Here is a 13,324-nt window from a genome sequence, read left to right as displayed (position 1 = left end):
TTGAATTCAATGAAAATAAAGAAACAACATACTCAAACCTATGGGACACTATGAAAGCAGTCCTGAGAGGAAAGTTCATAGCACTAAGTGCCCACTTAAAGAAAACAGAGAAAGCACACATTGGAGACTTAACAGCCCACCTGAAAGCTCTAGAAAAAGAAGAAGCCGACTCACCTAGGAGGAGTAGAAGACTGGAAATAATCAAACTGAGGGCTGAAATCAACAAAATAGAAACACAGAAAACAATTGAAAGAATCAATGAAACAAAAAGCTGGTTCCTGGAGAAAATCAACAAGATTGATAAACCCCTATCCAAACTAATCAAACGGCAGAGAGAGAATTTGCAAATTAATAAGATCAGAAATGAAAAGGGGGACATAACCACAGACACAGAGGAAATTCAGAGATTCATTAGATCTTACTACAAAAGCCTGTATGCCACAAAACTGGAAAATGTAAAAGAAATGGACACTTTTTTAGATAAATACCATATACCAAAGTTAAACCAGGACCAGGGGAACAGCCTAAATAGACCTGTTAGTCGCGAAGAATTAGAAGCTGTTATCAAAAACCTCCCTTCCAAAAAAAGTCCAGGACTAGATGGTTTCAATGCGGAATTCTACCAGAACTTCCAAGACGACCTAATACCTATACTCCTTAATGTATTTCACATTATAGAAACAGAAGAGTCATTGCCAAATTCCTTTTATGAAGCTACAGTAACTCTGATACCAAAACCACACAAAGACTCAACCAAGAAAGAGAATTACAGGCCAATCACACTCATGAACATTGACGCAAAAATCCTCAACAAAATACTGGCAAACCAAATCCAAGAACACATTAGAAAAATTATCCATTATGATCAAGTAGGCTTCATCCCAGAGATGCAGGGCTGGTTTAACATACGCAAATCTATCAATATAATCCATCATATAAATAAACTGAAAGAAAAAAAAACATAAAATCGTTTCATTAGGTGCTGAAAAAGCATTTGACAAAATTCAACATCCCTTTATGATAAAAGCCTTGGAGAGATTAGGAATACAAGGGTCATACCTATATATAATAAAAGCTATTTACAGCAAGCCGACAGCTAACATCAAATTAAATGGAGAGAAATTTAAAGCCATCCCACTAAAATCAGGAACATGCCAAGGCTGTCCACTCTCTCCATACCTCTTCAATATAGTTCTTGAAGTTTTAGCAATAGCAATAAGACAACATAAGGGGATTAAGGGGATTCAAATTGAAAAGGTAGAAGTTAAAGTTGCCTTATTTGCAGATGATATGATAGTGTACTTAAGCGACCCCAAAAACTCCACCAAAGAACTCCTACAGTTGATAAACACCTTTAGTAATGTGGCAGGATACAATATCAACTCCAAAAAATCAGTCACCCTCTTATACACAAAGGATATGGAAGCAGAGAGGGAAATAAGAGAATCATCACCTTTCACGATAGCCACAAACAGCATAAAATATCTTGGGGTAACTCTAACCAAGGAAGCGAAAGATCTATTTGACAAGAACTTTAAGGCATTGAAGAAAGAAATTGAAGAGGATACCAGAAAATGGAAGGATCTCCCTTGCTCTTGGATTGGGAGGATCAACATAGTAAAAATGGCAATTCTACGAAAGGCAATTTATAGATTCAATGCAATTCCCATCAAGGTCCCATCAAAATTCTTCACAGATCTGGAAAAGACAATAAGCTATTGTCCAAACAGTATTGCAGATAATATAGTTTCTGAGTGATTATTTCATGGCCTGGGTAGCCAGGAACGAACAAGTAGCTTCCCCCTATAACAGAATGGTTAATTGGTAAGTAGTGGGTGGGAGAGAAATCTCTTGTTACAAAGCATTTTTTAAATCAATCTAGTTTTTATTTTCTTTAAAAATATGATAGAACTATTATGCAGCTAGTTATACTAGGAATATACCCTTCAAAGGACATTATATGCTCTTACATAGATACTCGATCATCCCTGTTTTTTACCAATCTAATTATAATAGCTAGAAAGTGAAATAAAACTAGATGTTCATTAACTGATAAATAGATAAGAAAATACAATATGCATACACAGTAGAATTTTATGTAGTTGAAAGGAAAAAATGAATTCATAAAGCTCACAGGCAAATAGATGGAAGTGAAAAAAACTTGCACTGAATGGGATCCAAAAAGACAATCACAGTATGTGTTTCACTCAGTGTGGGTATTAGCCTCAAGTCTTTTGTGTGCTTAACATGGAGTACAAGTAGAAATTGAGAAACTAGAAAGAGGGCATGGGAAACAAAACATATGAATAGAGGGAAAATACTACACTATATATGAGTATGAGCAGAGAGGGGGAAAATAGTGAAGTAGAATGTAAAAATAAGAGTATAAAATGAGTACTAACCAAAATGATGGATATATAAAAGAGTCAAGATGAAAACTATTATATAACTAAATTAAAAATATATTGTAGAGCAAATGTGATATGAAGAGAGGAAGCCAAATATCAGAGTTTTAAAGGTTTAAGTGGTTATGGTACTTCCAAGGAGAAGTAGAGAGCCAGTTAACTAAAGCTATAGATGTTTAGAAAAAAAAAGCCAATGGAAACCTACAAGCTTGGAAATTAATTTCAAAATACAATCATTTTACTATAATGTATTGGACCAGCAATTCTCATAATGGATAAGCAATGCTTCTCCCAGAAGGCACAAACTATTAAATGAAAATTCAATCAATGCCAGCTCAGAAAAACCTCTTTGCAGTATATTGGTCAAGGAGGTCCTATAAGTCCATTAGAAAAACAGAGGACAATTTCATTGCTCTGGGTTTCCCACAAGAACTAGACAATAAGACCATGTTGTTGAAAACACCACACACTTTCAGGACTTAGAGAAACAAATCTCGCAATGACAATGAAACTCTTTCAGGGATTTTGCCAATAGTAGGTTGCCCATGCTCCAGTGAATGCTTTTATATACACTGTGCATATAGGCAACATTAAAGTAAAAGAGGGTTTTAAAAAAATTAGGAATTGTCTGCTTAATTTTTTATGTGTATGTGCACACGTATGTGTGTGGGTGCCCTGTCTTTAGGTCTCTAATCTGGGACAAACAGCCAACTAAGTTACTTATGAACATATCAAAGTGGATACTGGCCACCACTCTCTCAATACCACCTATAAGTGGCATACCCTAGCTCCTTATCCTGAATTCTCTGGGCCGGATTTCCCTCCCACAACTCCTCAGACCTCTCTCTATATAACTTAGCTCTTTTGTCTCTGCCACTCTCTTGATCCCTTACTCTCATGACCTTTCTGCTCTCTTTTTCCCATTTTTCTTCCTTCTCTCATGGCCCACCTGCTCTGTCTGCCTGCAATGTCCAGTCTGGACTCTTTCAGACCCCTCCTCCTCATGTACTCTCCCCATATTATAATAAAGAGCAGGCATGTCCTCACTTTATTTTTTTTTTCATTCATCTGTTGCCAACATGACAGGAGTGGCATAAATGACTTCACTTATAAGGAATTTGGCCACTTTGAACCAAGCTGTTGATTTGACTTTCCCAAAGTATGTATGGATCATTTGTTTCTACTGGCTTTTGCTACCCAACAAGTTTGATTCCAAACTCTGGAGTCTGAATCTTATGATGCTACTTCCCTTTACCTGTTCTAATCATTCATCTCTCCTTTTTTTCTTCGTGAATGTCGCACAGACTCCTAGAGCGTTTTATGCCTTAGCCTACTTGCCTGGGCACTTGTCTCACATCTTTCAGTCCTGGCCCACTACACTCATTTGGGTATTTCTGTGTCCATGTGGGTACATCTCTCTGAAGACACTTAGCAGCTCCTTTACCCAAAAGCCTCAGCTACTTTCTCTCACCTCCCACTAGGAGCTACCATCCACCCTGGGACCAGATATGACCCTAGTCTCTGTCTATCTATTCCTCCAGTGGAATTTCATTTGGCATCCCTCCTTCTCTACTCCTCGGACTCCAAACTGCTTGACCTAAATGTAGATCAATGACCAAAGATTGACACACTTGAATTTCAAATTCTCTTCTATGGTAACAACTTCTGCCACTGCACTAACAAAGCATCCCCAAATCTCTTTTATCTAAACTTGCTCTGCTCTATGCTTCCCAAAGTCTCATATCTCTAAAGTTTCTCTACTTTCCACTCTTAGAAATCTTTTATCTGTATAATTTCTTTGCTCTTAAAAGAAAAAAAAAGAAGAGAAAACCCTTAGAGACAATGCTATAAACTCTCCAAGATTTGTAAGTTGTGGGTATGGTTAAAAAAGTCCATAAAATCTGCTTTAAAATTGGTTTAAAATTTAGAACAAAAGACTTAGAGTAAAAATATATACATAGGTAATCTTAATTTACTACAACTTACTATGTATGTGACTTAAATCTTGTTTAAAATATACTATATAGAAGAGCTGACTGCTCTTCAGACTGAAGAGAGAGGGGGAGAGGAGTGGGGAGAAGGGGAGAGAAGGGGGAGGAGGGGGAGGGAAATGGGAGGCTGGGAGGAGGTGGAAATTTTTTTTTCAATGAAAAGAAAAAATATATACTATATATGTAACTTGTATTCAACTCTTTATAAAATAGATTTACAGAGCCAGAAGAACAGGTAGGCCTCCTTCCTTGGTTGCTCTCACTTCCTAGGTGAGATTCTCACAGACCCAATCTGTTATCACTGCTTCCCTCACCACCAGGCAGCCCATTGCCATATCCCCAACCCCTAACTCAGGCAGACATAACCTGATCAAGTGCAGGCCACACCAAGGAAAAGAACATGTAGGTGAACTCAGGGGGAGACTCACTGCTGAACCAGAGGCCATGTCAGCCACCAGAACAATAGGAGGTCACCTGCCCATGGACCTCCTCCACTCTGGGTACCCCCTTACACACACACTATTTCCAATCCCTCCTCCACTTCTTGTGGCTGCAAACTCGGGAAGAGTCCCCTGCTTTATCAAAGGTCATGCCAGCCATCAGAAATCCAGAGAGGCCACCTACCCATAATCTCCTGCACTTTCTTGGTGCCCCCTGACGATTGCATGTGTGTCACATATTGAATATGTCAAAGACAGTTTGACTTCTCTATATTAAGAGAAATAAAAGAAAAAGAAAAAGAGAGGGAGGAACAAGCAAGGACTCCAAGCACAAACAAAAATATTCAAATAGCAGCCTCTTACCTTATGAGAAACAACTGCAAATATCTGTGGACCTACATAAAAATGTCTAAAACTGTAAGCTATCTAAAGGTGAGCTTAAAAACCCATAGGACCTTGAAATAAACAATTTTTTTTGTTATAACACCAAAAGCATGTTCCCAAAGGAAAAAATTAAAAATTCATGACTATTAAACAATAGTGAGAATCATAAAGCAAACTACAGATTGGAAGAAAATCCTATGGATTATAAAAATTATGTAAGACTTTCAAGATTAACATATAAAGGGAATTTAAAAATTAATAAAAAATTAAACCAGGGGTCCTGAGGATGTAGTTTAATGGTAATGTTTTTCTCGTATACATGCCAGGTCTCAGATTTGGTCTATTACCAGAAAAAGTAAGAGAGACAGAAGACAAAAGAAAGGGAGATAGACAATAGTAAGGGATGGAATAAAGAAAACAGGAAAATAGAGAATATCAAATAACTTAATAAATGTTTTCCCAAATATTTGAATAAGTATTTAAAGTAATACATGAAGCCCTAAAGGGCCAGTGAGATAGCTCAGAGATAAAAAACCTGATGATCTGAGTTCCATTTCCCAAATCCATGTAAAATTCCAAAGAGGGGTGAGTCTGGGACCTTCAAGGGAGAAGGCTTGAGCCAGGGCCACTGTAGGTTCAGTCACACCCGAGTCTGGGACCTCTCAGAGCCCAAGACCTTTGTATGACCAAGCCCAAGCCAGAGACCTCCGCAAGAGCAGACCTAGACCAGGGACATTTATGGAAATAGGACTGGACCAGAGACCTAGGCCAGAGCAGGCCCCTGCGACAGCAAACTCCACAGGAGCAGGTACAAGGGAGCAACCACTTAGAGACCTCTGTGGGTCTGGGCATTAGTCTGGAACCTCCCAGGGAGTAGGCCTGAGTCAAGACCTCTGCAGATCCAGGTCTGCAGAGTCTGGGACCTCCAGGGGAGTAGGCAGGAACCAGAGACTTCTGTGGTTCTAGGCATGAGTCTGGGATCACTGGCAAAATAAGCCTGAGCCAGGATCTCTGCAGGTCTAGGGTGTGAATCCAGAACTACCAAGTGAGTGGCCTGAGTCAGGACCTCTGCCAAAGTAGGCCCAAAGCAGAAAAATCACCAGAAAGAGCTCCAAGCAAGTAATCTCTGTGGGTGCAGGCCCAAAAGACCCCTGATATTTGCAGAGCAAACCCCAGGAGCATCGAGCAACCTCCAGGAATATGGAGTGGCCAACGAGTTGACTGGAACTGTGGCCCTGACTGTACTATGAGGAACAACGATCTGAGCCTTGGATCCACTGCATCCTGGAAGATTGATCACCAGAATCACAGACAGCCCCAACTACACCAATCAGAGCAGAAGATGACTAGACAAGGTAAGAACACACACAACACGATAAAGAGCAACACGACACCAGAAAAAAACTAGTGACTCTACAACAGCAAAACTTAAAGAATCAAATATAGATGAAACATAAGAAAATGACCTAAAAAATAACTTTAGTAGAATGTTTAAGGCCTGTAAAGAAAAAATGAATAATTCCCTCAAAGAAATGGAGGAAAAGACAAACAAAAAATTGGAAGACATCAATAAATCCCTTAAAGAAAACTAAGAAAAAGCAATCAAACATATGAAAGAAACAATTCAAGTCATGAAAACTGAAATAGAGACAATAAAGAAAACACGAGCCAAGGAAATCATAGAAACAAAATTCACAAGAAATGATCAAGAACCACAAATGCAAGCACAAACAGCACACTAAAAGAGATGGAAAAGAGAATCTCAAGCGCTGAAGATACACTAGAGGAAATAGTCAACAAAAAACCATTCAATCTAATAAAAGTTTAGCACAACATATCCAGGAATTATAGGACACCATAAAAAAGACCAAGCCTCACAATAATAGGAATAGAAAAAGGAGAATTTCATCTCAAAAGCATAGAAAACATATTTAACAAAATCATAGAAGAAAACTTTCCCAACCTTAAAAAAATGCCTATGAAATTATAAAAAGCTTACAGAACACCAAATAGACTGGATCAACAAATGTTCCCTTGCCACATAATAATCAAAACACTAAACATACAGAATAAAGAAAGAATATTAACAACTGCAAAGGAAAAAGACCAAGAAACATATAAAGGCAGACCTATCAGTATTACAACTGATTTCTTAATGGAAACAATAAAAGCCATAAGGTCCTGGTCAAGTGTTATGCTGACATTGAGAGACCACAGATGCCAGCCCAGACTACAATACCCAGCAAAACTTTCAATCAACAAAGAAGTCAAATCAAGATATTACATGACAAAAACATATTTAGCCAATACGTAGCCACAAACCCAGTTGTATACAAGGTACTAGAAGGAAAACTCCAACCCAAGGAAGTTGACTACATCAACAGAAACACAGACAGTTGATGATCTCATAGCAGCAAATCCCAAAGAAGGGAAAAATACACAAAAATAACATTACCAACAATGAAAACTAAATTGACAGGAGATAGCAATCACTGGTCATTAATATCCCTTACTGTAAATGGACTCAACTCACCTATAAAAAGAAACAGGTTAACAGATTGGATACAAAAACAGAATCTATTCTTCTGCATACGAGAAACAAACCTCAACCTCAGAGACAGACATCACCTCAGAGCAAAGTGCTGGGAAAAAATTCCAATCAAATGGACCTAAGAAACAAGCTGGTGTAGCTATACTAATATCTAACAAAATAGACTTCAAACTAAAATCAATCAAAAGAAACAAAGAAGGACACTTCATAATAGTCACAGGAAAAATCCATCAAGAGGAAATCTCAATACTGATCATCTAAGCCCCCAATACTAGTCACTCTCATATGTAAAAGAAACACTTCTAAAGGTTAACTGATGCATTAAATCCCACACACTCATAGTGGGAGACTTCAACACCCCACTTTCTCCACTGGAGAGGTCTGACAGACAAAAAAAAAATTAAGAGAAATAAGGGAACTAACAGATGTTATGTCTCAAATGGACTTAACAGACATCTATAAAACATACCATCCATACATAAAAAAATATATCTTCTTCTCAGCACCTCATGGAACCTTCTCAAAAAACTGACCACATACCAGGCAACAAGACAAACCTCAACAGATATAAAAAAATTGGAATAACATCATGTATGTTTTTGGATCACCATGATTTAAAATTAGAATTCAACAGCAAAACTAATTCCAGAAAGCCCACAAACACATGGAAATTAAACAATGCTCACATGAATCATCAATGAATCAAGAAAGAAATAAAGGGAGAAATTGAAGACTTTCTAAAATATAATGAAAATGATGACACAATTTATGGGACACAATGAAAACAGTGTTAAAAAGAAAGCTCATAGCACTAAATGCTTACAAACAGAAGCTGGAAAAATCCCTCACCAGTGAGCTAACAGAACATTTGAAAACTTTAGAACAAAAAGAAGCAAACTCACGCAGGAGAACTAGATGGCAGGAAATAATCAAATTGAGAGCTGAAATCAACAAAAATAGAAACAAAGAAAACAATACAAAAACCAATGAGACAAAAAGTTTGTTCTTCAAGAAAATCAGCAAAACAGATCAACTTTTATCCAAACTAACCAAAAAACAGAAAAAGAATATTCAAATTAACAAAATCAGAAATGAAATGGGGGCTATAACAACAGACATGAAGGAAATACACAGACTCATTAGGTCATATTTTGAAAACGTGTACTCAACAAAATTGAAAACCTTCAAGGAAAGGAAAGACTTTCTGCATAAATATCACATCAAAATTAAATCAAGCCCAGCTAATAAATTAAATAGACCTATAACTACTGAGGAAATAGAAGCAGTCATCAAAAGTCTCCCAACAACAATAACAAGAAAAATCCCAGAACCAGGTGGTTCAGCTCAAAATTCTACAAGATTTTCAAAGATGAACTAATACCAATACTTCTCAAATTGTTCCACACAATAGAAACAGAAGAAACATTCCCAAATTATTTTTATGAGGCTACAATTACCCTGATACGTAAGACATTATTATGAAAGAGATGACAACTTATGCTGATGAGGTTGTGGGGGAAAGGGGGATACTCCTGCATTGCTGGTGGGAGTGCAAGCTAGTACAACCCCTTTGGATGTCAGTGTGGCTATTTCTCAGAAAGTTAGGAAACAACATTCCTCAAGACCCTGCAATACCACTTTTGTATATATATACCCAAAGGATGCTCAATCATACCACAAGGACATGTGCTCAACTATGTTCATAGCAGCACTGTTTGTCATAACCAGAGCCTGGAAATAATCTAAATGAAGAATTGATAAGGAAAATGTGGTACATTTATATAATGGAGTACTACACAGCAGAAAAAAAATGACATCTTGAAATTTTCAGGCAGATGATGGGTTTAGAAAACATCACTGTGAGTGAGGTAACCCAGACCCAGAAAGACAAATATAATATGTACTCACCCATAAGTGGTTTTTAGACAAAAAGCCAAGAAAACCAGCCTACAAATCACAATTCCAGAGAACCTAGACAAGAATGAGGACCCTAAGAGAGACACACATGGATCTATTCTGCATGGAATGTAGAAAAAGACAAGGCTTCCTGAGTAAATTGGGAGCATGAGGACTATGGGAGAGGGTTGAAGCCTAGGTGAGTGTAAGGGAGGGGAGCAGAAAAAATGTATAGCTCAATAAAATCATTTAAAAAAAACTTCAGACTGACAGTAGTAGCACAGGCCTTAAAAAAAACTCCAATGAGAGACATTATTCCAAAAAATTGTTCTCTGCCCTCCACACATGCACTGTGGCAATACTACCATAGATACATCATGCAAATAAAAAAGATAATAATAATAAAATTATAGAGTAAGCTCAAAAAACGATGTTTATAATTATTAAACTTGTAGATTCTCATTTTTACCAGAATATAAAATTTTAATAATACAACCATTAAAGATAAAGAAAAAGGAAGAAAGAAAGAAGATTAAAGAAAGAATGAAGGAAGAAATAAAGAAAGAGAAAATCCAACACATCAGATATGTTGAAAAGAAATATGGAGAAATTGCAAGTCAGACATGACCAATGTTAAAAATAAATGATAAAAAATTTTGGCAGGCTTGACATTTTCTTTCTTTTTATTTTATTTTTTTTTAATTACAACATTGTTTCCAATATCTCAGGCATATTCCTAGCCTATCTCGTATACCTTAGATTATTCCATTTTTATTAATCTATTTATAGGCATGAGGCTGTGGCTTAGCAGTAATATTCTACCAACTTTCTCCTTTGGGAGCTACATGGCTTCTCTTTGACTCCACCTTCTCTCTTTCTCTATCAAAACAAAAATACATAGGATAGCCAAAGCAATCCTGTACAATAAAGGAACTTCTGGAGGCATTACTATCCCTGACTTCAAACTCTACTATAGAGCTACAGTACTAAAAACAGTCTGGTATTGGCATAAAAACAGACAGGAGATCAGTGGAATCAAACCAAAGACCGAACAGTCAATCCACACACCTATGAACGCCTGATTTTTGACAAAGAAGCTAAAAATATAAAATGGAAAACAGAAAGCATATTCAACAAATGGTGCTAGCATAACTGTAGAAGCATGTAAAAACATGTAGAAAATTACAATTAGACTCATGTCTATCACCATGCCCAAAACTTAAATAGAAATGGAGTTAACCTCAACATAAAACAAACCACACTGTTCCTCATAGAAGAGAAAGTGGAAAGTACACTTGAATGCACTGGCCCAGGAGACCACTTCCTAAATATAATCCCAGTAACACAGATACTGAGAGTAAAAATTAACAAATAGACCTTCTGAAACTGAGAAGCTTCTATAAATCAAAGGACATGGCCAACAAGACAAAATGGCAGCCTACAGAATGGAAAAAGATCTTCACCAACCGCACATCAAACATTCCTCCATTGAAGGGCATCTAGGTTGTTTCCAGGTTTTGGCTATTACAAACAATGCTGCTATAAACATAGTTGAACAGATACTTTTGTCATTTGATGTGGCATCTCTTGGGTATATTCCCAATAGTGGTATTACTGGATCTAGGGGTAGGTTGATCCCAAATTTCCTGAGAAACCGCCACACTGATTTCCAAAGTGGTTGCACAAGTTTGCATTCCCACCAGCAATGAATGAGTGTGCCTCTTTCTCCACAACCTCTCCAGCAAAGGCTATCATTGGTGTTTTTGATTTTAGCCATTCTGACAGGTCTAAGATGGTATCTCAAAGTTGTTTTAATTTGCATTTCCCTTATTGCTAAGGAGGTTGAGCATGACCTTAAGTGTCTTTTGGCCATTTGAATTTCTTCTGTTGAGAATTCTCTGTTCAGATCAGTGCCCCATTTTTTATTGGGTTCATTAGCATTTTAAAGTCTAGTTTCTTGAGTTCTTTATATATTTTGGTGATAAGACCTTTGTCTGTTGCAGGGTTGGTTAAGATCTTCTCCCAGTCAGTGGGTTGCCTTTTTGTCTTAGTGACAGTGTCCTTTGCTTTGCAGAAGCTACTCAGTTTCAGGAGGTCCCATTTATTCAATGTTGTCCTTAATGTCTGTGCTGCTGGGGATAAACGTAGGAAGTGATCTCCTGTACTCATATGTTGTAGAGTACTTCCAACTTTTTCTTCTATCAGGTTCAGTGTGTTCAGACTAATATTGAGGTCTTTAATCCATTTGGACTTGAGTTTTGTGCATGGTGATAGATATGGATCAGTTTTCATTCTTCTACACGTTGACAACCATTTCTGCCAGCACCATTTGTTGAAGATGCTCTCTTTTTTCCATTGAATACTTTTAGCTCCTTTATCAAAAATTAGGTGTTCATAAGTTTGTGGGTTAAAATCAGCGTCTTCTACTCGGTTCCATTGATCGACTTCTCTGTTTTTATGCCAATACCAAGCTGTTTTCAATACTGAGGCTCTGTAATAGAGTTTGAGGTCAGGGATGGTAATGCCTCCAGACGATCCTTTATTATATAAGATTGTTTTGGCTATCCTGGGTTTTTTGTTTCTCCATATAAAGTTGATTATTGTCCTCTCAAGATCTGTGAAGAATTTTGATGGGATTTTAATGGGGATTGCATTGAATCTATAAATTGCCCTTGGTAGAATTGCCATTTTTACTATGTTGATCCTCCCTATCCAAGAGCAAGGGAGATCCTTCCATTTTCTGGTATCCTCCTCAATTTCTTTCTTCATTGACTTAAAGTTCTTGTCAAATAGATCCTTTACTTCTTTGGTTAGGGTTACCCCAAGATATTTTATGCTATTTGTGGCTATCGTGAAGGGTGATGCTTCTCTGATTTCCATCTCTGCTTCCTTATCCTTTGTGTATAGGAGGGCAACTGATTTTTTGAAATTGATCTTGTATCCTGCAACGCTACTAAAGGTGTTTATCAGCTGAAGGAGTTCCTTGCTGGAGTTTTTGGGGTCGCTTATGTACACTATCATATCGTCTGCAAATAATGAAAGTTTAACTTCTTCCTTTCCGATTTGAATCCCTTTGATCCCCTTATGTTGTCTTATTGCTATTGCTAGAATTTCAAGCACTATATTAAAGAGGTATGGAGAGAGTGGACAACCTTGTCGTGTTCCTGATTTTAGTGGAATAGCTTTGAGTTTCTCTCCATTTAATTTGATGTTAGCTGACGGCTTGCTATAAATAGCTTTTATTATAGTTAGGAACGACCCTTGTATTCCTAATCTCTCTAAGACCTTTATCATAAAGGGATGTTGAATTTTGTCAAATGCTTTTTCAGCATCTACTGAAATGATCATATGGTTTTTTACTTTCAGCTTATTTATATGATGGATTACATTGATAGATTTTCGTATGTTGAACCAGCCCTGCATCTCTGGGATGAAGCCTACTTGATCATAATGGATAATTTTCCTAATGTGTTCTTGGATTCGGTTTGCCAGTATTTTATTGAGTATTTTTGCGTCAATGTTCATGAGTGAGATTGGCCTGTAGTTCTCTTTCTTGGTTGTGTCTTTGTGTGGTTTTGGTATCAGAGTAACTTCAGCTTCATAAAAGGAATTTGGCAATGAATTCTCTGTTTCAATATTGTGAAATACATTAAGGAG

This window comes from Chionomys nivalis, chromosome 9 (assembly GCF_950005125.1).
Source record: "Chionomys nivalis chromosome 9, mChiNiv1.1, whole genome shotgun sequence".
Classification (NCBI taxonomy): domain Eukaryota; kingdom Metazoa; phylum Chordata; class Mammalia; order Rodentia; family Cricetidae; genus Chionomys; species Chionomys nivalis.
The sequence above is the reverse complement of the archived record's forward strand: the minus strand, read 5'-3'. Positions refer to the sequence as shown.